Here is a 27409-nt window from a genome sequence, read left to right as displayed (position 1 = left end):
TTGTTATATTTGAAGTAAGTTTCTTGTAGATAGCATAGTTAGTCATTTAAAAAATCCATTTAGTAGGCTTATTTTTTTAATAGTTAATTGATTTTTAGAGAGAGAGGAAGGGAGAGGGAGAGAGAGAGAAATGTCAGTGTGAGAGCCCTACATCGATCAGCTCCCTCCTGCATGTCACCTACAGGGGATCAAGCCTGCAACCTGGGCATGTGCCCTTGACTGGGAATCAAACCAGCAACCTCCTGATGCATGGGATGAAGCCCAACCAACTGAGCCACACTGGCCAGGGCTAGTAGGCTTATTTTAAAAAATACTTTCTGACAATTTGTCTTGTAATTGGTATGTTCACACCATTTACATTTAATGAAATTATTGATACAGTTTAGGTTTACCACTTTATTCCTTGTGTTCTGTTTGTTTTTTCTCATTTTTGTTTCTCAGTTTCCTTTTCTTACCTCCTTTGGCTTATTTTAACTTTATGTTTTATTTTATCTATTGTGTTTTTGAAAATATGTCTTTGTATAGTTTTTATAGCAGTAGTTCTAGGGATTATGACATACATACTCTTCACAGCGTACTTAGAATCAATATTTTACCGCTCCAAGTAGAATTTAGAAACATTGTCATCATATAGACCTTTTATTCTCTATCCTCTTTATGTCATAGTTGTCTTACATATTATATTTACATGTATTAAAAACCGCATTAGACAATTCTATATTTGCTTTAAGCCATCCAACATATTTTCCAGATCTCAATAAAAGAAAAGTCTGTTATATTTACTGAGATACTTACCATTTCTGTTCGATTCTTATGTTCCAAGTTTCCTTTTGTTATACTTTCTCTTCCTGTAACAGTTTTTGTATAACAGGTCTGCTGGCAATGAATTCTCTTAGTTTTCCTTCACCTAATAATACCTTTATTTCACCTTTATTCCTGAAGATCATCCTCCCCTCCACTGGACACAAATTCTGGGTTATATTTTAATTTCAGCCCATTTAAAATATTATTCCACTTATTTCTTTCTGATGAGAAACACACAGATATCCAAATCATTGTTTTCTTATAGGTAATACTTCCTTTTCTCTGGTTTCTTTCAAGATTTTTGTCCTCTGTTTTTAGTTTACAGAATTTTCAGTATGATGTGTCTGCATGTGGATTTCTTAGCATTTATCTGTTTGGAATTCACTAAGTTTCTTGAATCTCAAAGTTATGTCTTTTAGCAAATTGGGGAAATTTTAACTAGCACCTATTCAAAATTTTTTTAGTATTTCACTTTCTGATTTCCTTGTGGGATGCCAATGATGTGAATATTGAACATTTTAGTATTGTCCCACAGGTCCTTGAGGTTCTGTTTGTTCTCAATTTTTTTTATTTTCTGTTATTCAGATTGGATAAATTTTATTGGTCTCTCTTCAAGTTCACTGACTCTTTCTTCTGACATTTTTTCTACTGAGCTTACCCAATGAATTTTTAATTTCAGTTATTGTATTTTTCAATTCCATAATTTGCATTTATTTTTTCTTTATATCTTCTATTACTTTGCAGAGACTTTCTGGATTTTTTTTTTTTTTTTTTTTGCATTGATTTCAAGTGTGTTCATGAATACTTTTTGGTAGGGGGGAGGGGGCTTTGTATAATAGCTGCCTTACAACCTGTATCAGATAATTCTAACATCTGTGTCATCTCAGTATTAGAACCTGTTGATTGTGTTTTCCCATATGATTTGAGATTTTCCTGTTCTTCACATGTGGAGTAATTTTGTATTACATCTGGACATTATGAATAATATATTATGACTTTCTTGGTTTTATTGAAATACTACAGATTATGTTGATATGTTCATTTTAGCAGGCAATTGACCTAATTCAGTTCAGAACTGACCTAATTCCATTCAGGCCACAATGCCCAATTAGCCTTCTTTTAAAATTTTTATTTATTTATTTTTCAATTACAGTTGACATACAATATTATATTCATTTCAAGTGTACAACGCAGTGACTAGACATCTTATGAAGTGATCACCCCAATAAACCTAGTACTCATCTGACATCATACATAGTTATTATAATATTATTGACTATATTCCCTATGCTGTACTTTACATCTCAATGACTATTCTGTAACTACCAATTTGTACTGCTTAATTTCTTCACCTTTTCCACCCATATTCCCACACCCCTCCCATCTGGCAACTGTCAAAATGTTCTCTGTATTTATGAATCTGTTTCTGTTCTGCTTGTTTGTTTATTTTATTTATCTTTTATTTTTTTATTATTTTTTTTTAAATATATCTTTATTGATTTCAGAGAGAGGAAAGGAGAGGGAGAAAGAGACGGAAACATCAATGATGAGAGAGTCATTGATCGGCTGTCTCCTGCACGCCCCTGACTGGGGATTGAGCCCATAATCCAGGCATGTGCCCTGACCGGGAATCAAACCCCAATCACCTGGATCCTAGGTTGATGCTCAACCGCTGAGCCACGCCCAACCAGGCTGTTTGTTTATTTTTTTAGATTCCACATACAAGTGAAATCAGATGGCATTTGTCTTTTTCTGACTGACTTATTTCACTCAGCACAATAACCTTTAGGTCTATCCATGTTGTTGCAGATGACAAGATTTCATTTTTTTATGGCTGAGTCATATTCTGTTGTATATATGTACCACTTCTGCTTTATCCATTCATGTATTGATGGACATTTAGGTTGCTTCTATACATTGGCTATTGTAAATATGCTACACTGAACATATGGATGCATATATCTTTTCCATTTAGTGTTTTGGGTTTCTTTGGGTAAATACCTGGAAGTGAAATTGCTGGGGTTTTCTTTGTTTCTTGGTATAGCCTTTATTTTAAAGTCTATTGTGCCCTGGCCAGTGTGGCTCAGTTGGTTGGGCATTGTCCCATGCACTGTAAGATTGCCCGTTCAATTCCTGGTCAGGGCATATGCCCTGGATGCTGGCTTGATCCCCAGTAGGAGCTGTGCAGGAGGCAGCTGATCGATGTTTCATTCTCTCGTAAATGTTTCTCTCTCTTTCTTCCTCTCTCTCTAAAAAAAAAAAAAAAAAAAATCTTAAAAAAAAAGCTAAGTCACCTTGGCTGGATTGGCTTAGTGGTTAGAGCGTCAACCATGGACCAAAGGGCTGAGGGTTTGATTCCAGGCCAAGGGCATGTACCTCAGTTGCAGGTTCAATCCCCAGCCCTGGTCAGGGCACGTATGGGAGGCATTCCCCCGCTCTCTCTGAGCGTTAGCAGTTCCCTTTCCCACTCCTTGAGCTATAATTATAGCACTTTTCCTGGAGCTTTCTCTGTTTACACCAGGTTTTAGACTGTATTGAGTTCAAGCCAAAAGATGCCCGAGGAAAACAATGGTAAACTCACCACTGATTCAGTGTTACTTTGCATGCTGATCTTCTCCCCTAATCCACCTGCTACTATTACATTTTTGAGTCCTCAAATAGCTGCTCCATGCATTCTGTTCAGATTTTAAAAAAAATATATATCTTTATTGATTTCAGAGAGAGGAAGGGAGAGGGAGAGAGAAAGATAGAAACATCAGTGACGAGAGAGTCGTCATTGATCGGCTGCCTCTTGCACACCCCCAAATGGGGATCGAGCCCGCAACCCGGTCATGTGCCCTGACTGGGAATCGAACCACGATCTCCTGGTTCTTAGGTTGATGCTCAACTGCTGAGCTATGTCTGGCCAGGCTGTTCAGATTTTATAGCTGCATTAATTGGGAGAGGTATGATGGAGGGTGCTTATTTCTTCTTACCCAGAACCAGAACCCTTACTTTTATTCTTCTCAATTTTCCATTCTTTTCTTTTTAATTTTTTATAGAAAATCTCAAGCATCTTCAAAAGTAGAGAGAATAGTACAATGAGCCCCCTTGTACCGTTACCCAGCTTCAATGACCAAACATAACCAGTCTGCTCTGGCTGGTTTGGGTCAGTGGTTAGAGCATCAGCCCACAAACTGAAAGGCCACAGGTTCGATTTCAGTCAAGGGCACATACCTGGGTTGTAGGCTCGATCCCCAACTCCAGTTGGGGCACAAGTGGGAGGCAACCAATTGATGTTCCTCTCTCTGTCTCTCCCCCCCACCCCCTTCCACTTTCTCTAAAAAATCATTGGAAAAAATATCCCTGGGTCCGGCTGGCGTGGCTTGGTGGTTGAGCATTGATCTATGATCCAGGAGATCATGGTTTGATTCCCAGTGGGGGCTCATGCCCAGGTTTTGGGCTTGATCCCTGGTAGGGGGTGTGCAGGAGGCAGCTGATCAATGATTCTCTCTCATCATTGATGTTTCTGTCTCTCTTTCTCCCCCTTCCTTTCTCTGAAATCAATAAAAAAAATATTAAAAATAAAATCCTCGGGTGAGGATTAACAACCCCCCAAAACATAACTAATCTTATTTTATCTATACCTCCTCACCTCTAGATTATTTTGAAACAAATTTCATACCATTTTATCTGTAAATATTTTAGTATATTTCTTTAAAAGATAAGGATTCTTGCCCGGCCAGGCGTGGCTCAGCGGTTGAGCATCGACCTAGGATCCAGGCGATCAGGGTTTGATTCCTGGTCAGGGCACATGCCCAGGTTGTGGGCTCGATCAATGACTCTCTCATCATTGATGTTTCTATCTCTCTCCCTCTTCTTTCCTCTCTCTGAAATCAATAAAGATATATTTAAAAAAAAAAAATAAGGATTCTTTTTTAAAAACTGTATAATCTTATTACCTTTAACACTTATCATTAGTTTTATTTCTTAATAGCATTAAATATTCAGACATTCCAATTGGTTGGTTTGTCTCTTAACTCTCTTAATCTTTAGATTTCCCTTCTATCATTTTTTTCCTTGGAATTTATTTGTTGAAGAAACCATATCATTTGTGTTGTAAAATTTCCATATTCTAGGTTGTGCTAATTATCACCTTTTGGGGTCACTTAACAAGTTCCTCTGTCCAAATCTTTCTTATAAATTAATTGTTAGATCTAGGTGCTTGATCATGAACCTGATCAAGTTTTTTCAATCCTCACCTGAGGATATGTGTTTTTTTAAAATTGATTTTAGAGACAGAGGAAGGGAGAGAGAGAGAAACATTGATGCAAGAGACAAACATTGATCATTTGCCTCCTGTATGTTCCCTGACTGGGTATGTCCCTGCAAACTAGGTATGTGCTCTTTTGGGGTGGGAATCGAACCCACCACCTTTTGGTGCACAGGATGATGCTCCAACTGACTGAGCCACCTAGACAGGGCAGGATCTGATCAATTTTTGACAAGATTACTTCACAAGTAGTCTTGTCTTCTTCCACCAGAGGTACATGATTTCTGGTTGTCTATTTGTGGTGTTCACAGCTTTTGACGATCATTACTTAGATTCATTAATTCATTAGTGGTTGAAAATTCATTCAAAACGTTGTTATTGAACTATGACTAGCTACAATAAAGTGTATAAATCTTAAGTGTATTTAGATACATTTTTACATATGTATATGTCTATGTCTCTGTAAATACCAGTCAGGTCAGGATATTGAACATTTCCAATATCCCAAAAGGTTCCCTATGTGCCCTCTCCCAGTGAATAACCCTTGCCAATAACTGCTGTCCTGAATTCTTTCACCTTAGATTAGTTTGGCTTGTTCTTAAACATCACATAAATGGAATTGTATAGAATGTACTTTTTTGTGTCTGTATTACTTCACTTCAACATTATATCTTTGAGCTTCATCTGTGTTGTTACATGTAGCACTGGATCATTCTTTTTTATTGCTATATAGTAGTCCATTGAGTGAATATACCTCTATTTCTTTTTGCAAAAATATGACATTGTAATTCTATCATTCATTTTTAGCTGGAATTCTTCTATAAAGAGAAGTTACCTTTATAGACTATTTGGTTACCTTTGAGGTATAGCTCATATAGAAAACACAAGGTAAATGCTGGATCCTTTCCCTTTATCAGTGTTCAAAGTAAGGAATTATTTCCCAGTATTCTCCAAAATCAAAAGTGACAGTTCTTTTTCTAGTATCATTTGAATTTAAAATGAATTTTTAAATGTTTCATGTGTTTTAATTAATTTCAATCATTATTCTTATTGATGCCTAAGTTATCCGATCTTTGATCAATGGCAGATTCTTCAAGTTGACTCCTGAATCCTTCTAACATCACTCCAATAGTCTTCAATAACTTCCTTGCTCTCCAGTGTGATATCTTGTCTACTTCCTGTCTCAGTCTTGGTATCACTGTGCCTCCAAGGAGCTCTGATTCCTTGTAGTGAAAAATGATATTTAGAGACCATAGTCTTGGCACTGGGGTATTTCATCATAGTCCAGCTAAAACTCCCACTAAAATTCCTCATATCTTCAGGAAGTCTTTTTTTCTGATCAGTGCAGCATCAGTGTTCTCTTGAGTTGGTTGTGTATTTTTCACTTGCTGCTCTTCTTTTTCAGTTATAAATTTCTGATTGTGTAGTTGCATCATCATTAGACTGATGGCTATAGGTTGACAAGTAGTAGTGCATCTCTGGATCAGTGGTATTTTGGGCCCATAATTTACCAAAGGTGAGACACTTATGCATTGTGTTTCAAGTGAAATCATTCATAATTATACTTCTCAAGCATATTTACACACACTTTACCCCGGAATCTGTGAATACAGTGATTCTTCTCTGTTATCACCAAGTTCCCTTTCTACCGAAGAATGGGAAGAGGTGGATGGGGGAACACTGGAGTGACCCACTGAAGTGAATCAGAGTCAATATATTTTGAGAGCCGCTGATTTAACCTGAAAGAAGGAGGTAGGAATTGAGGAGCTTTCTAGCACTTAGATGAGGGGGAAATTTGGAGCTAGAGGAATGAAGGCCTCTGGTGCCAGACCCACATATAACTTGCCTCCTGGCAAAAGAGGTTCTGCTATCAGAAGTCGTGCCATGATACTTTGCAGAGGCCAGGTTCAGGAATACCGTTCTGTCTTCTGGGATGCAGCTGAATGGACCTCTTTTTTTTGTCTTTCCTCCCTCCAGCTTATGGACACGTGGCTCAATTCGCAGAAGGACAGTGAGCGGGAGCGGGCCATGTGGTGTGCTGCCCGTATTCTTGGCTTTACTGCAAAATTGGATGACTTCAAAGTGAGTGGAAGCCTGCCCTGGGACCTGAGTCCTCATACCCCATGTGGTTGCCCTTATCCCAACCTTCATCACATACATTTCCTAGCCTAGGTCACCATCCTCGGCCTCCTTCTCCCGGGCCCATCCTGTTTCCTCTTGTGCATCTCGTCGTGTCCTCTCCTTTCTCCCTTCTCACGTCTTCTGTCAGTCTTTTTCTCCACCCACCAACTGTATTTCATTCCACTCGGTTTAGTTTGATGCTATGTGTCTGAACAAGCAGTTACTAAGTGCTCATCTTGTGCCAGGCGCTGCGCTAAGTGCTATAGCGAATACGCAGATGACCAGGGCAGTTTCCTGCCTTCATGAATCTTACAGTGCCCTGGAGAGGGAGGCATCCGTGGAACAAACTTAAATAGACTGGGATAATGAATGAGCCAAATGTAGTGGGAATGAAAGATCAAAACAAACAATTACAAGTGAGGGGCAGGGAAGGCTTCATAGAGAGGGAAGCATTTGAACTGGCCTGACAGATGAGAGGGGTCAAGAGGCAAAGAATAGGGATAAAGCAAGGTCATTCCAAAACTATGATCCCTTATGCCCTTAGGGCCACAATTCGCCTACCTAGTCCATTCCCATTAACCACACCTACTCTCACCTTTCGGGTTTCTGGGATATGCATTCCCTCCTCTGAGTTCTTTTTCTGTGGTAACTGAGCCTAAGGGAATGGCTGGGATAAGTTGTGACTTTCAGTTTTCTTCCCCAGATGGAAATTGAGTTCACCCGGCTGGGGCGCTTGGTAAAGCTGCTGGCCATGCGCTGCCAGGACCCAGTGGACAACATCTGCTTCCTGTCTTCCCAGGCTGTCTACAACCTCTACTGTATCCTCTTGCAGAAAAAGAGTATGGGGAACCTTCTCTTACCATTCCCCCTCCAACCTCCCGCTCAGGCCTGGCCATCCTCACACACTCTGTCCCAGCCAAGAAGTGACAGCCAAGAAGTTACTTAGTACCTCATTTCCATTGAGGAGCCTGCCCCCAACATCTACAGATAATCTCTTGGGACAAAATACTTACACAGGAAATAGTTCTTTTGAATTAGTTTCTCTTCTTCTGGCTGAGCACCATGCTTTTACCCAGTTCTGTCTCTGCTCTGAGGCAGGCAAGATTGGGGTTCCTCAGCTCCCACCATTCCTTATCTTAATGCCCACCCCTCTACTTCCAGCCCCACAGGCTATATATAGCCCTAAGCTGACTTAGCTCAGTAGGAGTTTTGATCTAGAAGGTGGGAAAGGGGGGTGTCTAAGATGTCACCTGAGTGTCTAAGGGGTGGTGCCTTTTTTTCAGAGATGAAGAGGAAAATAGAGGGCTTGTGGGAAGAAGAGGGCAAGAATGAAGTTTATAGTGCCAACTTGTTCTACAACAACACCTTCGAGATTGCTGAGGTGAGGGGGCAGGACCAGAGACAAAGTGGGGAAAGCCTGGGCCTCTCATTTACATGATATTATAGACTCATGAGTGGAACTCTTATCCCATCTCCCTTTCCATTCCATTACTAGATGTGGCCTTTTCCTTTGGGGGAAATTTTCCTACCACATGCTACCATTTGTTCCCTCTTTAGTATCATAGGTCCTAATCCTTCTTTCTTCCCGTCCCCCCAGAAGCATTTACTTATGCTAATGATGCTTTGTAAGCAATGTGTAGACTCAACCCCTGCCTCAAAGAGATGTCACTGAGGACCTTAGCCCCAGCCCTCCTCTCCCGGCGCTCTGCCTCTGCACTCACTGACCTCTGAGCCCCACGTCGCACCTGAAGTCAGTGTTTTCTCCCTTCCATCCCCAAGGACTCTGTCCCCAGTGAAAGAATCTTCTAGGAGGTAGGCAGACAGCACAAGCCTGGGACAAAAGCACATAATGCTTCCAAGAGAAGCCCCCCGCTAACCAGGAGGAATGGCACTGGCTGTCTCAGCCAGGGGTGGGTCCCCTGCCTCTAGCCTGATGCCACCAGTCTGACCTCACCCTGTTGCAGGCCTTCGCAGAGTACTTCACTAAGTCCCAGCTCACCAGCCTGGTGCTGACGGCCATGGAGGAACTCACTGGCAGCAGGGCCAAAGTGTCTCTGGCTGCAGCCCAGTTGATGAGTGCTGTCATGAAAAAGCGGGGCACAGACATGATAAAGGTAGTGTGGCGCTGTGATGGGAGCTCTGCCCTGAATCTCAGGAGCCCTGGCTCTTCTCCTGGCTGTTACTAACCAGCTGAAGGCCCTTGGCCAAGTCCCTCGCCTCAACTGGCTTTAATTCATTCACTTCTAAAATGTAGGCTTGCATTAGATATCCCCTGTGGTCCCACTTAGCTCTGACATTTGCGATCCTGAACTTGTAACTTCAGTGCCTCCTATCTGGGCGGCCAATTCCTCAGTTAATGACAGCCATGTGCAGGAATGTAGGTATTGTTGGGGGATTCACGGTGATTCCCTGGAGTGTCAGGGGCTCAGACCTCTGTGAAGGGGTAAGGCTGTGGATTGCAAATAAGGAAACTCACAGAATGACTCTGACTTTTGCATAAACTTCCTTTTAGGCAAACATGTAAAAATGGGAAGGTCTAGCATTTTAAAATCTTTTTCCCACTTCACTGAAAAAAATCTTTAAAGTGAGGTCACATAGGGCAACTCTCTGAGTGGCCACCATCCCTTTTATATGTGGCATGGGCTCTCCACAACCTCCTACCTCTGAATCCCCAGTTGCCTCCACTCATTTATGTGACTGGCCTGGCCTAGGTACCAGAAATGGAAGGATACCAAGAGGGTGTCCTTGAGGTATGACAATGAAATGGGCTTCCCAGAGGTCCATAGATCAGAGATCTAAGGACCAGATGAGAGCCCTATGGTCCTTCCACATCCAGTGCCACTGTCCCTGCAGTTTCATGGGGGGAAGTTGATCTTAGCTGGGAGGAAAAGCCCTGCAGTGCCTCCGGGGTATCTGCCTTCCTTCTGGAGGGTATTGTGTCTCCTGAGCAACCTCAGACCTTTCTGGATTTTGGAGCTATGGGCAGGCATTTGCTATTGTGGACTTTGGCACGAGCTTCTGGAATTCCTTTTGTGGGTCCTGCTGGTCTGGCCTCTGGCACCCAGAACTCTGTCTTGAGAAGAGAGTCACTAACAGGATTGCAACTAGGCCCCTTGAGTTTGAGGACTTAGTAGAGAGGGAGGAGGAAGAAAGGAAGTAAAAAAAGGATAACTGAGTTTCTTCCTGCTCTGCCTTGCAGGTTGAGGAAATTGTGGAGGGCACCATGGAAAGGCTCAAACTGCAGCTGGAGCCCAACACAAAGGAGGAGACCCTCTGGGCCATGTGCTTGCTGGCAGGCAACAACACCCACAGTGTTGTGCACCTGCTGCTCAACAAGTCCCTCCCTTGGGATAGGTACCTCTCCCAAGGCCCAGGAGTACACTCTCCATCCAAGTAAACCTTCCTCTGCTCCAACCCAAGCCAATGATAAAAATCACTGCACAAGGATGCTTTCTCCTTGATGCCAATCAAATTCCATGTTCTCTGGCCAAGTCCTCTTGGGCCTGACTCCCACTAGAACCCGAGAACTCTCCCCTCATAGGCTCAAGACCAGACTGGTCCTAGGAACATGGTCACCAGAGCCCATGACATAGCTGTCCTTGGGTCCTGCAGAACCATTCTGGCCCTGTGGAAGGCGTTTGGCATCCGGCAAGAGACCACAATCAACGTCCTACAGCTGCTCATAGGCATCCTGGAAAACCCCTCCACAGAGGGAACGACAGAGATGGCCCTGCCACCTGTGGCGGTCAGCAAGAGAAAGGGGCGGGGCCAAGGACTCGCTCACTGTCTGGGACTTGGGCGCTGAGCTGAAGATTAAAGGGCACCTGTAGGGTGGGAGCAGGTGTTAGGGAGCAGCAAAGAGGAGAGGGTCAACACTGGACTCACTATTACTGCACATACACTTAGCACTTTAACCTTGTACATCCAAGAACTGCATGATGTAGAAAGGACAGGGATCAATCCCATTTCATGGACAAGAAAACTGATGTTCAGAGTTAATCAGCTTTTTCTGTCTCCTGGTTTGGGGGTTGGTTCTCATTTTTCTGAGACCTGGCCAGTGGCATGGGGTTGGGGGACACCAAGGATGAAGTTTGGTTGCCTGAAACTGGGGTGAACAAAGTATGCCCCACATTATTTTCTGCTGAAACTTTAGATTTGGCTCCCGTTTTTTTTTAATGTTGGAGGATATAGGGAGAGCGGATTGCATGTGTATGGCCCCTCATTCCCCCAGAGATGAGCTGTGGGCTTTCAGTCTTTGGGTGCTTCTTAGAAACCTGAGCCAGAGTGAACTCTGCCCTTTGGGCAGTGACAGAGAGGGGCAGGGCTGGACTCAGTGTGTGGGATTGTGGGACCATTTTATGCCTTTACCAGGTCTAGTCAATTCTCCTTCCTCCTTTCCATGTCCTCCCCAGGCAGTGTGTGCCTTGTGTGAGATGCTGTCCGGGTCCCAGTGCCGGGTCGCCATCCAGGAACTCTACCCCCGGGTGTTGCTGGCTGTGCTGTGTCACCTCTACTGGGTGATTGAGCAAAATGCTCCCCAGAAGATGGTGGTCTACAGGAAGGATGGGGGTCCAGGCGGCAAGAGCAAGACCTTTGACCCTACTAGGTAAGCCTAACCCCAGTGTGATGGAGGAATGAGACTATTCAATTCCAGAGGGTCCTGGACAACTAGATGCTGAACCCTTAGGGATGCTGAGGAAGAGAACAGCAGCAGAATAGAGCTAGCATATCAGTGTGGGTGCTGCAGCACCACGTGCTGGAAGGTTCTCACATATGTTCAAGTTTCTCGTTACTCTTTTCCTTGCATGCACTCTTCTGATTCACTCAGTGGTTCACGCCTCTGTTCATGACTCTGCACATGAAAAGATTCAATTAGATGGTAAATGACAGGGCAGGGCTACACCTGTGTCATTCTCTTCACGTAGCTGTGGCCATCGAATCTGGGTAACCTCTGGCTTAGCCTTGTTATTAGCTGTGCCATCACCTGCAAGTCACTACTGCAGTTTTCTGCAGTGAAATGGGGATTCAACTCCTAAATAAGTGGCTGTCATACCTTCTCTTAAAAACCTCAGGGTGTTCAAGTGAAATCTTCCATTAAAAAAATAAATAAAACCAGTAACCAGAGACATTCTGATTAGGTGGGTATGGAGGTGAAGAGATATCCTAGCCCTTCTACACTCTGGAGAGCAAAATTTGAAAACAATGGCACTAGAATATCTCTGTATCTCTTTTATAAGACTGTGGTTGGATGAGCACCAAGGTCGAAGGGGTGAGCAGACAAGCAAAGGATATGGGTTTTATAGAGCCACAGGTTTGCATCAGCTGGAAAGCAGAACCCAGCTAGCGACCAGATTAGGGAGCTGTCTCCTGGCTTGCTGAAATAAAGATGCAAACTAGGGCATAACACCTTGTCCACCTTCTGTCCCCTTCTTTTCACAAACCCTGTGACGACTGGCCTTCAGTTGTGCCCTGGAGGTGGTGAAGCTGGTGTTGTTGGCAGCTGCATATGATGGTGTGGTGGTCTATGCAGATCAGCATAAGTGCTGGAATCTTCTGTCCTGCCCCAAAGTTTACTACATAGGGATCATAGAACTGACAAGGTGGGACCATTTCCCCAGCATGCCCAATACCACTCTAACCCCTAATCCCTATTTTCTATGGCCCAGCACTCAAATACAGCAGCCTTTAACCTTCCTCCCTTCCTCATTTCCCAGACCTCAGTCTTCGTGTTTTCCCTGTTCTGTGCACTCTGTTCCCTTGCCACCTCCCCCACCACACTGCCCACCCCTTGACCCAGCAACTCTTGGCTTCCTCTGCTCCACCCCAGCGGCATTGTGAAGAACTGTGAACCAGCCATGCTGCACCGAATTCTGAACCTTGCCAAGAACCTTCTCAACAGCTTAGATAACCATCAGAAGATCCTGGCCAGGACTTTCTATGCACAGGTGAGAGCCTGGGAGAGGACCATAGCCCTAGCCATTCGTTTCCTGTAGCTGAGGAACATTTAACAGAAGTGTTAAAAAACTTGCCCCAGAAAGTGGAAAGAATAGAATTGTGCCATCTAAAGGCGAGTTTGCTTCCCTGTCATGTCATGAGCCTGGGAAACCCTGGGGAGGGTATCAGCAGCTCTAGTCCTCCCAGAATGATTTTTGGATCCCAGAATCTGGCCCCAAATGCAAACTTTACCAGCATTGTCCTCCATTGCCTTAGTTTCTACCCCATGTGTACAGATCTACCACTACTCTCAACTGGTCAGAGTCCTTACCTGAGTATGGGGCCTGAGAGAGGGCTGAGGGGGGAATGGGGTACCCATGACTTTTTCTCCATCCATAGCTGTAGTCTCCTTGCACCCACAGCTCCTCTGGCACCGATCAATAGCTGAGACTCTGGGGCAAGACTTTTTGGGCAATCTAATCAAGTGGATCAAGGAGCCCAACCTCATCATGAAGGAAGTTGGGCTCCGTGGAGTCAGTAACCTGGCACTACACCCAAGACAAGTAAGGGTAGGGAGCCAATGGAATCAAGTATTAGTCTCCGAACCACTTAATTGACCTCCCTTGGGCCTCTTAATTACCTGGGGCTTAGTATACTCCCCAACTCCTCATCCTAGGGCAGTACAACATCCAGTTTGTAGACTTACATAGCCTGGCTGTCTGGCTTCCTAAACACCCTGAGCACCAGTCTTCTACTTCCTTGGCACATCCAGCCCCTAGATTCCCTATGGCTGTTTCTTTTAGGTACCATCTGTTTTCTCAAAACCCTGTCCCTAAAATGTTGATTGATCCCCAGGTGGTAAGTGATCTCTGCCTTCTTCCAAATAGTCAGAGTCTCTGAAGAGCCTGGTCCCACTCTTGCGAGACTTCCTGAAGAGTGAGGTGCGAGTGACAGTTCAGGCAGTGAAGGCTCTACGGAACATCATCTACCATGGTCAGGGAGAGGACATCAAGGTGGTCTTCTGCAGCATCTCCAGGCAACTGCGTCCACTCATCAATGATGTATGGGCCTCAGTCCCTAGGATCAGTTGGGAACAGTATGGGCTGGGGCTGAATATGAACCCTGGAAGCTGAGTTAAGGGTACTGGAGCCAGGGATATGGGACTGTGGTGGAAGGCTGAAATCACTGAGGGGCAGAGAAAAGGAGACTTGACTACTTGAAGCAGTGCATTAGATCAGGTCCAAAATTCATTCACTATTACATACAGATGTAGCACACACTCATCCGCTTGCTCTCTTACTGCAAATTCCCTGAAGAAGCCACTGAAGGAAAAAAAAAGTGTCATACTTATGTGAAATTGGTTTTCACTCCAAGGATCTTCTGTAGACTTGAAGAGTGGGGAGAGAACTCATGACTTCTACTCTCTGTCCAAACAACACAGGGACCCTAGAATGCTAGGAGCCTTGTCGCAAGAACTGAAAATCTCAGAAATCTGAACTTCCCAGGCCAATCCCAACCCACTCTATGCCTCACCCTCCTTACAGATCATAGAATTTTTGAGCTGAAGGGACTTGACATCAGAGATCCATGCTTGCAGTACTCCTGTTCTGGCATCTATAACTTTTTAGTTTTTGAACCTTGGATTTGAATTGTTTTTGTATCAGTCTCATCATCGCTATGAGCCTGGACACTCACTCCATGATGGCAGCGTAAATATTTGATTCATATATTTTTCAGTGACTTTTAAAATCTAACACGTATATTTGACTTAACAAAGCCTAAAGATAATCTTTACCTTTCGTTCAAATAATATAAGAACCTTAGGATGCTTTAACCTGATTACACCCTCCTATTTTATATATTAATATTGTCTAGTATTTTAGTTTCACATTCTTTTAAAATCCCTCAATATGGTCTTTAACATCATTATCACCATTGCTGTTATTTTATACAGTCAGTACTTATTTAGATTTACCCATATGTTGTTTATAAATTTCTTTGTTTACCTTTCCTTCTCATAGCTCTCGCCTTCCTTCTAGATTAAATTTTTTTCTTTCTTTCTTTGTGGCTTCTTCAGTGAGGGTCTGTTAATGCCAAATGTTTTCAGTCTCTGCTGAAAATGTTTTATTTTGTCTCACGTTTATCTTTAGTTTTCAGCTGTTTAGGATGTGTTGGCATGAATTTCTTTAGGTTTGGTTTGCTTGGGGTTCACTGAGTTTCTTGAAATCTCTATATTTATGTCTTTTACCATACTTTGAAAGTTTTTAGCTGTTCTTTCTTTTTTTTTTTTTTTAAATATATCTTTATTGATTTCAGAGAGAGGAAAAGAGAGGGGGAGAGAGAGCTAGAAACATCAATGATGAGAGAGTCATTGATCAGCTGCAGCCCGCAACCCGGGCATGTGCCCTGACTGGGAATCGAACCCCGATCGCCTGGATCCTAGGTCGATGCTCAACCGCTGAGCCATGCCCAGCTGGGCTAGCCATTATTTCTTCAAAAACTTTTCAGCACATTCTCCCTCTCCTTTTAGGAATGTGATGACAGAAATGTTCAACCTTTTGCTCTTGTCCCATGGGTCCCAAGATTCAGTTCATTTTCAGTCATTTTTCCTTTATTGTTCAGGTTGGATCATTCTTATTGGTCTGTCTTCAATTTCACTGAGTTTTTCCTCTGGCATCGCTGTTTTGCTACTTAGTCTACTAAATTTGTATTTCTGTTTAAAATTTTCCCATTATTTTTCTTTATATCTTCTCCTTGCTGAGACTTTTTATTTCTGTATTTATTACAAAGCTATTCACTGTTGCTTTTTGGAGTATTTTGTATTATAACTGCTTTAAGGTTTATATCAGATAATTCCAACATCCGTTTCCTCTTAACTGACATATCAATTGTCTTTTCCCATGTGAGTCAAGATTTTCCTGACTCTCCACATACAGAGTGATTTTTTTTTTTTTTAATCCTCACCTGAGGATATTTTTTCCATTAATTTTTTTTAGAGAGAGTGGAAGGGAGGGAAGAGGAAGAGAAAGAGAGAGATCAGTGTGGGAGAGACACATTGATTGGTTGCCTCCTGCTCTTGCCCCAACTGGGGCTAGGGATCAAACTTGAAACAAAGGTGCATGCCCTTGACTGGGAATCAAATCCCCAACCCTTGGGTCCAGGGTCTGACGCTCTAACCACTAAGCAAAACCAGCCAGGGCCAGAGTGATTTTTTATTGTATCTTTATAAATATTATGTGACTCGGGGTCTCATTTAAATGCTTATGGAGAATGTTGACAGTTTTGCTTTAGAAGGCAACTGACCTGTTTAACTTCAGGCTGCAGGCTCTGACCAGCCTTCTGTGCGTACGCTGTGATTTCAATGTCAGTTCTGAATTCAGAGCTGTTGCTCATTTGAGTTTTTGCTTTCCTAAGCTCCTCCCTCTTTGTGACTTGCTTGGTTTTAGCTCCCTGGGGCTCCCTTTATCCAGTTGTTTGGCCAGAAAGCTGGGGCTCTAGTTACCCTACAATACCAGGCACTTTTGTGACTGTGCCAAAATTTGGGCAAAGTGGTATGAGGGCAGAGAGAGGAAATAAAGCAATGAGGGTTTGTCCATCTTCTTGGGGGCTCCTTCAAACGAAGAGTAAGTTTTCCTTACCTCAGAGTTCTGGCTCCTGTAGATTCCCATTGGGGCTTGTGTGGGGGCTGTGGCATGAGAGAAAACAGAAAGGAAAAGAACTGAGGGATTTCTCCACTCTCTTTGAGCAGTGTGAGTTCCCTTTCTGGCTCTTTGAGGTTAACTAGAGGGCTTCTCTTGGAGTTCTCTGTCTGCCTATGGTGCTTGCTTTCCAGTTTCTGGCTGCCTTCTGAGCAGGTTGGGGAGACCAGTAGATATGTAAAGCCATGCCCTAGGTTATCAAGACCAGTGATATCCCCCTACCCCACGGGAGCTGGAGTGTCAGTAACCTCTTTATCTTTGGCCCCTGGGAATTTCTCTTTCTTGAAAGTTTAGCTATGCATTTAAAAATACTTTTTGTATATTTTATTTAGCATTTTAAGATGTCTGTAATCTGAAGGTTATCAGGTTATCTTCCATATTTCTGGAATGGGAAGTTGAGATTTATGGTCTAATTGAGAAATAGTAGGTGGTCTTTATATACACAATGGCAACCTAGCAAGTGAAAAGAACACTGACCCAGACAAGGGCTGTAAGATCTGGGTTCTAGGTGCTGCTTTACCACTCACCTAGTCATATTAATTTACTTAGTTAAAGCTCTGTAGTTTTGGCTCCCGTCCGGCCACAACCACATCAAAATTACAACTAAACTACAGAGCAACCATCATTGACACCTGCCTGAACTCTAGCTGAACAAAAGTCCTATAGCTAAGGATATACAGAAGAAGCCACACTGAGGCTAGTAGGAGGGGTAGAGACATGGAATGGGCTGGTCCCACACCCACATGCAGCTGTTAAAGATTGGGAGAGATATCTCAGCTGTGAGCCCCCCCCCCCCCCCCCCCCCAAGGAGTGAAGAGTTCCAGCCTTGCACCAGGATCTCCAGCCCAGAGTTCCAGTGCTGGCAAGAGAAGTCCCCATAACTTCTGACTATGAAAACCAGTGGATATGGTGGCTCAGAGAGATGGGGGACTGCTGGAGTACCAGGCATTCCTCTTAAAGGGCCTTTGCATGGAATTACTCACTGATGGACTCACTTGCTCTGTGCTCCAGCACTGGGGCAGCATCTCAAAAGGTGCCAGAGACAGAAGTGAATTATATGGCTTCAGGGAAAGGCTGAAAGGGCAGCTGTCTCCCAGAGGAAGTACTGGCAGAAGCTGCTGTTCCTTTGTTAAGCCCTCCCACTGCATGTGCAGGCAAGCACCATACCTGAGTCACCATCAACCTCGTTAACACTATTCCATACAAACAGCCTATCTTGGCATATGCTGTGGACATTCCTAAAAATATCTCAAAGGATCAGAAACCCCAAACAAGCAGCATCTGGCCCTGGCATGCTCTGTCCCACTTACTAAGCAGCTCTATACCTGCCACTAGGAGCATCCAGCATCGGTTTGCATCTTAACCTTTCCCAGGCACCTCCAAGCCCAACACAAGTGGCAAACATCTACATATCACTTTATAGCTAATACCAGGTGGCCCAGGCAGGGTACAGGCAATGGAATAAATAACCTTGACCTGTACTTCCTAATAAGCCCCAGAACCAACACACCCAGTGTTCAGCTTCAGACTATACCAGAGCAGCACCCAACCACATCTACAAATGATATACTCAAAGAGGAGACTCAGCAGGCACCAGAGCTCTTCTAAAGAAAATTCTGATCTGTAGGTTTACCCTTGCACAATAGCTCCTCCAATCTAGTCATGACCAGTCCTTAAGACCAATCAGCCTGAGAGTCAATCCCTCCCATTGATGTGCCAACAGCAATCAAAGCTTAACTACAACGGAAAGGCACACAAACGCACACAAGGGACACACACGGAGCACGCAGCTCAGGTGAATTGGGAGACTGTGTCACTGGTCCCCATTGGACACCTACTACATAAGGCTACTCTACCAAGAGTGAGGGATGTAGCAGCTCTCCATAATACATAGAAACAAACACATGGAAGGAGCCAAGATAACGAGACAATGAATCATGTCCCAGTGAAAGAACAGAACAAAATTCCAGAAAAACTACTAAGCAAAATGGAGACAATCTACCAGATGCAGAGTTCAAAACACTAGTTGTAAGGATACTCAATGATCTCAGTGAGAACTTCAATGAAGAGGAAACATAAAAATGAAGGAAGAAAATGTAAAAAAGAACCAGTTGGAAATGAGCATACAATAACAAATGAAGGAATACCCCTGGCTGGTGTGGCTCAGTTGGTTGGGCGGTGTCCCATGCACTGTAAAGTTGCTGTTTCAATTCCTGGTCAGGGCACATGCCCGGGTTGCAGGCTCAATCCCCAGTAGAGGGCATGCAGGAGACAGCCAATCAATTTCTCATTCTCACATGGATATTTCTCTCTCTTTCCCTCTCCTTTCCCCTCTCTCTAAAAATCTATTTAAAAATCTTTGAAAAATAAAAAAATATATTAGTAATCAATAGTAGATTAAATGAAGCAGAGGATCAAATCAGTGATTTGGAAGATAAGGGATCAGATCACACCCAATCAACACAGCAAAAAGAAAAAAAGAAACCAGCATTTTGGGTTCCAAGACGGTGGTGGTTTGAGTGGAAGCCAACTGACACTCTCCCAGGACCAAACTGGAATTACAACTAAATTATAGAAAAACCACCCTGAATAATTAACTGCAACTGAAGACTAGCTGGAGAGCACCCTCATAACCAAGGACCTAAAGTGGAGACTACATAGAGACTGGTAAGAAGTGTGGAGGAGTGAGAGGGCTGGCCAAGCTCCCATAAGCAGCAGCTTAAGGTCTGGAAGGATATCTCAGCTGTGGGGGGTTCCCACTGAGAATTCTGTGGTCTAAAGTCTAAGCTGAGTTTCCCAGCCCAGAGCACCAGAACTGAGAAAGGTTCCCACATAATATCTGGCTGTGAAAAGCAGCAGGGTTTCTGTCTGCCAGGGAGAGACAGCTGGAAAGGCAGGCACCCTCTTGAAAGGGCAACACACAAAGTTTTGTGTGCAGCCACTCAACTTGGGCCCCAGTGGAGGGAGGGCAGAGTGGACTAGAGCTGTGTGAGGAGAATCCAGGGGGTGCTGGCAGGGGAAAAAGAGCTCAGAGGGCAGCCATCTGGACCCCGGTGCTAAGTCATTCCACTTTACTACGGAGGATATCTTTCTCAAGCAGCCATTTACCTTCCTAGCAGCTTCTGCCTGGGGCGGGGGGAGGGGGGGTGGGAAGCAATTACCCCGCCTTGCTGGAAAACCTTTCCCCCAACCCTGTGGAGATTCTACAGCCTAGGGCTCCTTAAGAGGTTGGTAACAATCAGCCATCCCACCCTGTGGAGTTTCTACAGCCTGAGGCTCATTAAGAGACTGAATAACAGGCCCTGGGTGCTTTGAGTCTTCACCAGATTTGCTTCTGGACCCAGGGCCTGGAAAAGCAGACCTTGACACACATCTTGGTCCTGTCCAAACACACCCAGCCCCAGCAGAGGGAACCATAAGCTGTGGGGTGTGGAAAACTTCAAACAGGATACTCAAGGCCAGTCACAAACAGTGACAGACATTGGCCTGAACCAGAGACCACCCAAAAGACTGGGCATCCTAGCATATCTGTCTAATAAATAGAAACAAATCCAAACAGGCAGCCAAATGAGGAGACAAAAAAACAAGTCCCAAATGAAAGAACAAAAGAATTCTCCAGAAGAGCTCAATGAATTGGAAATAAGCAACCTTTCAGATATAGAGTTCAGAATACTGATCATATGGATGCTCAACAGCATGAGAAAAGAAATGGAAACTATAAAGAATGACATAGTAGGAAAAAACAACATTGAAAGGATTGAACAGAAGATTAGGGGAAGGTGAGGATCAGATCAGTGGACTATAAAACAGGGTAGAAAGAAAATAACTCAATCAGAGAACCAAAAAGAAAAAACCAAAAACAGGAGGAGAGTTTAAGGGAGCTGTGGGACAAAATGAAATGTAGCAATATTCATATCATAAGAGTGCCAGAAGATCTAGAAAGTAAACAAGGGTTGGAGAACCTGTTTGAAGAAATAATGGCAGAAAACTTCCCTAACATGGTCAAGGAAAAAGTTGCAGGAAGCACAGAGAGTCCCAAGCAAGAAGAACCCAAAGAGGCCCACTCCCAGACACATAATTAAAGTGCCAAAAATTCAAGACAAAAAGAGAATCTTAAAGACAGCAAGAGAAAAGCAATCTGTTACCTACAAAGGAGCTCCAATAAAGCCATTGGCTGATTTCTCATCAGAAACTCTACAGGCCAGAAAATTGCATGAAGTATTCAAGGTAATGCAAAACAAGGATCTGAAACCAAGGATACTCTATCCAGCAAGGCTATCATTCAAAATAGATGGTGAAATAAAGAGCTTCCCAGACGACAAAAAAAAGCTAAAGGCATTTATCACCACCAAACCAGTATTGCAGAAATGTTAAAGGGACTGCTACACTAAGAAGTTGAAATAGAATAAGAAACATGGGCATAAAGAAATAAAATGGTGCCTGGCTGGGCGTGGCTCAGTGGTTGAGCATCAACCTAGGATCCAGGAGATCGCTGTTCAGTTCCTGGTCAGGGCACAGGTCTGGGTTGTGGGCTCAGTCCCCAGTCAGGGACATGCAGGAGCCAGTCAATCAGTGATGACTCTCTCATCATTGACGTTTTTGTCTGTCTCTCTTTCTCTTCCTTCCTCTCTCTGTAATCAATAAAGATATATTTTTTAAAAAAAGACAAAAAAAAAAGACAAAAATAAGTTCCCTAAATATCTCTAAATATAAATGGATTAAACACTCCAAAGGACATAGGGTATCTGAATGGATAAGAAAACAAGATCCAAATAGATACTGTCTACAAGAGACCCAACTCAGAACAAAAGACTCACACAGGCTGGAAAAAACACACAAAACTTCTGGAGGCCTTTAAAGGAGAGATTGACAGTAATACAGTCATAGCAGGGGACTTTAACACCCCACTGACTTTACTTGATAGATTTTTCAGACAAAAAATCAACAAGGAAACAATGACTCTAAATGACACACTAGATCAGATGGATTTGACATTTACAGAACATTCCACTCCAAAGCTTCAGAGTATTCATTCTCCTCAAGTGCACATGGGACATTCTCAAAGATAGACCACATGTTAGGACATAAAACCTTGTCTTTACAAGTTCAAGAAAATTGAATTCATATCATCTCGGACATTTACACCGTGGAATACTATGCAGCTGTAAAAAAGAAGCATCCTCTACCCTATGAAACAGGATGGTGGGACCTGGAGAGTATTATGCTAAGTGAAATAAGCCAGTCAGAGAAAGACAAGCGTCACATGATCTTACTCATATGCACAATTTAATGAACAAAATATACTGATGAACAAAATAGGTCCAGAGACATAGAAGCATGGAACAGACTGATGAATCTCAGAGGGAAGGCGAGGGGTAAGTGGGGAGAGATTAACCTAAGAACTTATATGCATAGCCCATGGATAGAGATAATAGTGGGGTGAAGGCCTGCAGGGAGAGGTGGAGGGGGGAGGGGGAGGGGTTCAATGGGGGGAAAAGGGAACATTTGTAATACTTTCAACAACAAAGATAAATTTTTTAAAAATTTTTAAAAAGAAAGAAAAAAGAATCCAAAAAATTTCGAGGATTGTTTAAGAGGCCTCTGTGATAACATCAGGTATACCAACATTTGTATTATTGGGGTACCAGAAGAGAGAGAGCAAGTAACTGAAAACCTATTAAAAAAAAATAACAGAAAAGGTCTATAAGTCAGGAAAGAAACAGACATACAAGTTCAGAAAATGCAGAGAGCCCCAAATAAAATGAACCCAAAGAGGTGCACACCAAGACCCATCATAATTAAAATGCAAAAGGTTAAAGATAATCTTTTTAAAAAATTTATTGATTTTAGAGGGAAAGGAGAGAGAAAGAGAGAGAAGCACTGATTTGTTGTTCCACTTATTTATGCATTTATTGGTTGATTCTTCTATGTGCCCTGACCAGAGATCAAACTCAAAACCTTGGTATAACAGAACAATACTCTAACCAACTGAGCTACCCAGCCAGGGCCAAAAAGGGAATCTTAAAAGCAGCAAGACAAAAATAGTTACCTACAAAGAAGCTCCTATAAGACTGTCAGCTGATTTCTCAACAGAAAATTTTCAGGCCAGAAGGGATTGGCCTGAAATATTCAAAGTGATGGGAAGTGAAGACCTACAGGCAAGATTACTCCACCCAGCAAAGCTATTATTTAAAATTGAAGGACAGATAAAGAGCTGCCCAGACAAGAAAAAGCTAAAGGAGTTCATCACCACCAAGCCAGTATTACAATAAGTGTTTAAGGGTCTTCTTTAAGAAGAAGAAAAGATAAAAAATATGAATAATAAAATGGCAATAACTACATACCTATTAACAATTACTTTAAATGCAAATCAATTAAATGCTGCAATCAAAAGACATAGGGTGGTTGAATGGATAAGAAAACAAGATGCTTATATATGCTGTCTACAAGAGACTCACTTTAGATCAAAAGACACACACAGACTGAAAGTTAAGGGATGGAAAAAGATATTTTGTGAAAATGGAAACAAAAAGCTGGAGTAGCAATACTTATACCAGACAAAATAGATTTAAAACAAAGCCTATCACAAGAGACACAGAAGGACCCAGCAATTCTACTTCTGGCTATTTATCTGAAAAACCTCAAAATACTAAATCAAAAAGACATATACATTCATATGTTAATCGCAGCATTACCAATAGCCAAGATGTGGAAGCAACCCTAGTGTGTCCATTAATAGATGAATGGATAATGAAGTGGTGTGCATATACAATGAAATATGACTAAACTGTAAAAAAAATCTTACCATTTTCAACATCATTGATAGACTTACAGAGCACTGTGCATAGTGAAACAAGTCAGGCAAAGAAAAACAAATACCGTATAATTTCACCTATATGTGGAATCTAAAAATCAAAATAAAACAGAAACAAACTCATAGATACAGAGAACAATTTTGACTTTTTAAAAGCTACATTTTTTAGTTACAGTTTACATTTAATATTACTTTGTATTAGTTTCCATAGTTATTACAAAATTATTGACTATTTTCTATGCTGTACTTTACATCCCTGTAACTATTTTGTAACTGCCAGTTTGTACTTTTTAATCACTCCCTGTTTTTTACCCAGTCCCCAACCCCTTCCATCTGACAACCGTCAGTCTGTTCTCTGTGTCAATGAGTCTGTTTCAATTTTCTTTGTTTATTTTTTTAGATTCTACATAAAAGTAAAACCATATGATTTCTGTTTTTCTTGGACTTATTTCACTTGCATAATACTCTCTAGATCTATCCATAATAGTTGCAAATAGTAAGATTTTATTCTTTTTTATGGTCAAGTAATATTCTATTGTATATATGTACCACAGCCTTTTTATCCACTTGTCTATTGATGGGCAGTTAGATTGCTACCATATCTTAGCTATTGTCAATAATGCTGCAATGAACATAAGGGTGCATATATTCTTTCAAATTAGTGTTTTAAGTTTCTTTGGATAAATACCCAGAAGTAGAATTGCTGGGTCATAAGACAGCTCCATTTTTCATTTTTTAAGGACCCTCTATGCCGTTTTCCATACTGGCTACACCAATCTACACTCCTACCAACAGTGCATGAGAGTTCCCTTTTTTCCACATCCTCCCCAATACTTGTTTGTTTCAGCATCATCATTTATTGATGATAGTCATTCTGACAGTGTGATGTGATATTTCATTGTGGTTTTAATTTGCATTTCCCTGATGATTAGTGATGTTTTCATATGTCTATTGGCCATCTGTATGTCTTCTTTGGAGAAGTGTTTAAATCAAATTGTGTGTGTGTTTTTTTCCCCTTGTGTTGAGTTGTATAAGTTCTTTATAAATTTTGTATATTAACCCCTTATCAGATGTACCACTGGCGAATATGTTCTCCTATTTAGTAGGTTGTTTTTCTACTTTGTTGATGGTGTCCTTTGCTGTGCAAAACCTTTTTAGTTTGATGTAGTCCCATTTGTTTATTTTTTCTTGTTTCCCTTGCCCAAGGAGATATATCAGAAAAAAAAATATTGCTAAGAGAAGTGTCAGAGATTTTACTATGTTTTCTTCTAGAAGTTTTATGGTTTCAAGTCTTACATGAGTCTTTAATCTACTTTCAGTTTATTCTTGTGTATTTTGTAAGATAGTGGGTTAGTTTCACTTTTTTGCATGTGTCTGTCCAATTGTCCCAACACCATTTATTGACTAGACTATCTTTACCCCATTCTATGTTCTTGCCCCCTTTGACCATATAGGTAAGGATTCATTTCTGGGCTCTCCATTCTGTTCCATTGATTTGTATGCCTTTTAAAAATGCTGGCACCATGCTGTTTTGATTACTATGGCCTTGTAGTACAGTTTGATATCAGATAGCATGATACCTCCAACTTTGTTGTTCTTTCTCAAGATTGCTATGGCTATTTGGGGTCTTTTGTGGTTCCATATAAGTTTTGGGGTTCTTTGTTCTAGTTCTGTGAAATATGCCATTGGTATTTTGATAAGAATTGTATTAAACCTATAGATTGCTTTGGGTAGTATGTACATTTTAACTATGTTAATTTTTCCTATCCATGAGCACAGTACATGCTTCCATTTATTTGAATATTCTTCCATGTATTTCTTTAATGTCTTGCATAGTTTTCTGAGTACGGGTCTCTTACCTGCTTGGTTAAATTTATTCCTAGGTATTTCATTTTATTTTTTTGATGCAATTGTAAATGGGATGGTTCTCTTAGGGTCCCTTTCTGATAGTTTGTTATTGGTGTATAAAAATGCAACTGAAAAGAAAAAAGAAAAAAAATGCAGCCGATTTCAGAATATTTATTTTGTATCCTTATACTTTACTGAATTCACTTATCAATTTTAGTAATTTTTTTTGGTGGAATCTAGAGTTCTCAATATAGAGTATCATGTCATCTACAAATAATGACAGTTTTATTTCTTCCTTTCCCATTTGGATGCCTTTTATTTCTTCTTTTTATCTAATTGCTGTGGCTAGAACTTCCAGTACTTTGTTGCCTAACAGTGGTGGAAGTGGACATCTCTGTCTTGTTCCTGATCTTCTAGTTTTTCCCTGTTGAGTTTGATGTTAGCTGCATGTTTGTCATATATGGCCTTTATTATGTTGAAGTATGTTCCCTCTATTTCCACTTCACTGAGAGTTTTTAAAAATAATCATAAATGGTTACTGGGTTCTATCAAATGCTTTTTTTTGCAGCTATTGATATGATCATGACTTTTATGCTTCATTTTGTGTATGTGGTGTATCACATTAATCAATTTGTGGATATTGTACCAACCTTGAATCCCAGGAATAAATCCCACTTGATCATGGTCTATGATCTTTTTAATGTATTTCTGGAACCAGTTTGCTAATATTTTGTTGAGGATTTTAGCATTGATGTTCAACAAGGTATTGGTCTATATAATTTTCCCTCTTTATAGTGTCTTTATCTGGTTTTGGATTCAGGATATTGCTGGCCTCATAAAATAAGCTTTGGAGTCTTCCCTCCTCTTCAGTTTTTTGAAATAGTTTGAGAAGGATAGGTGTTAGTTCTTTGAATATTTGGTAAAATTTACCTGTGAAGCCATCCAGTCCAGTACATTTACTTATTGGGAGTTTTTTGATTACTGCTTTGCTTTTATTGTTTGTAACTGGTTTGTTCAGATTTTATGTTTCTTCTTGGTTTAGTTTTGCAAGATTTTCTGTGTCTAGGAATTTATCCATTTCTTCCAGATTGTCCAATTTGTTGGCATATAGTTATTCATAATTCTTTCTTATAATCCTTTGTATTTTTGTGGTGTCTGTTATAACTTTTCCTCTTTCATTTATTATTTTATTTATTTGGGTCCTCTCTTTTTTTATGAGTCTGGTTAAACGATTATCAATCTTGTTTATCCTTTCAAAGAATCTGCTCTTTGTTGCATTGATCTTTTGTATTTTTTAAAATTTTGTTTATATCTGCTCTAATCTTTATTATTTCCTTCTTTCTACTCACTTTGGACTTTGTTTGTTGGTTTTTTCCTAGTTCCTTTAGGTGTAAGGTTAGATTGTTTATTTGAGATTTTTCTTGTTTCTTGGGGTAAACATGTAATACTATGAATTTCCCTCTTAGGAGCTTTCGCTATGTCACATAGATTTTGGGTTGTTATGTTTTCATTTTCATTTGTCTCAAGGTCTCTTTTGATTTGTTCCTTGATCTCACTGTTAACCCATTCATTGTTTAGTAACATGTTATTTAGCCTCTGTGTGTTTTTCAGGTTTTTTTCTTGTAATTGATTTCTAGTTTCATACCATTGTGGTTGGAGCAGGTGCTTGATGTAATTTCAATCTTCTTAAGTTTATTAAAACTTAATTTGTGTCCTAACATGTGGTCTATCCTGGGAAATGTTTCATGTGCACTTGAAAAGAATGTATATTCTGCTGCTTTGGGGTAAAATGCTCTGAAAATGTCAATTAAATCCATCTGGTTTAGTGTCACTTAAAGCCGCTGTTTCCTTGCTGATTTTCTGTCTGGAAGATCTATCCATTAATGTCAATGGGTTGTTAAAATTTTGTACTATGACTGTGTTGCTGTCAAGCTCTCT

The sequence above is a fragment of the Miniopterus natalensis genome, chromosome 2 (genome assembly GCF_054644295.1).
Source record: "Miniopterus natalensis isolate mMinNat1 chromosome 2, mMinNat1.hap1, whole genome shotgun sequence".
NCBI lineage: Eukaryota > Metazoa > Chordata > Mammalia > Chiroptera > Miniopteridae > Miniopterus > Miniopterus natalensis.
Note: the sequence above shows the minus strand (reverse complement) of the source record.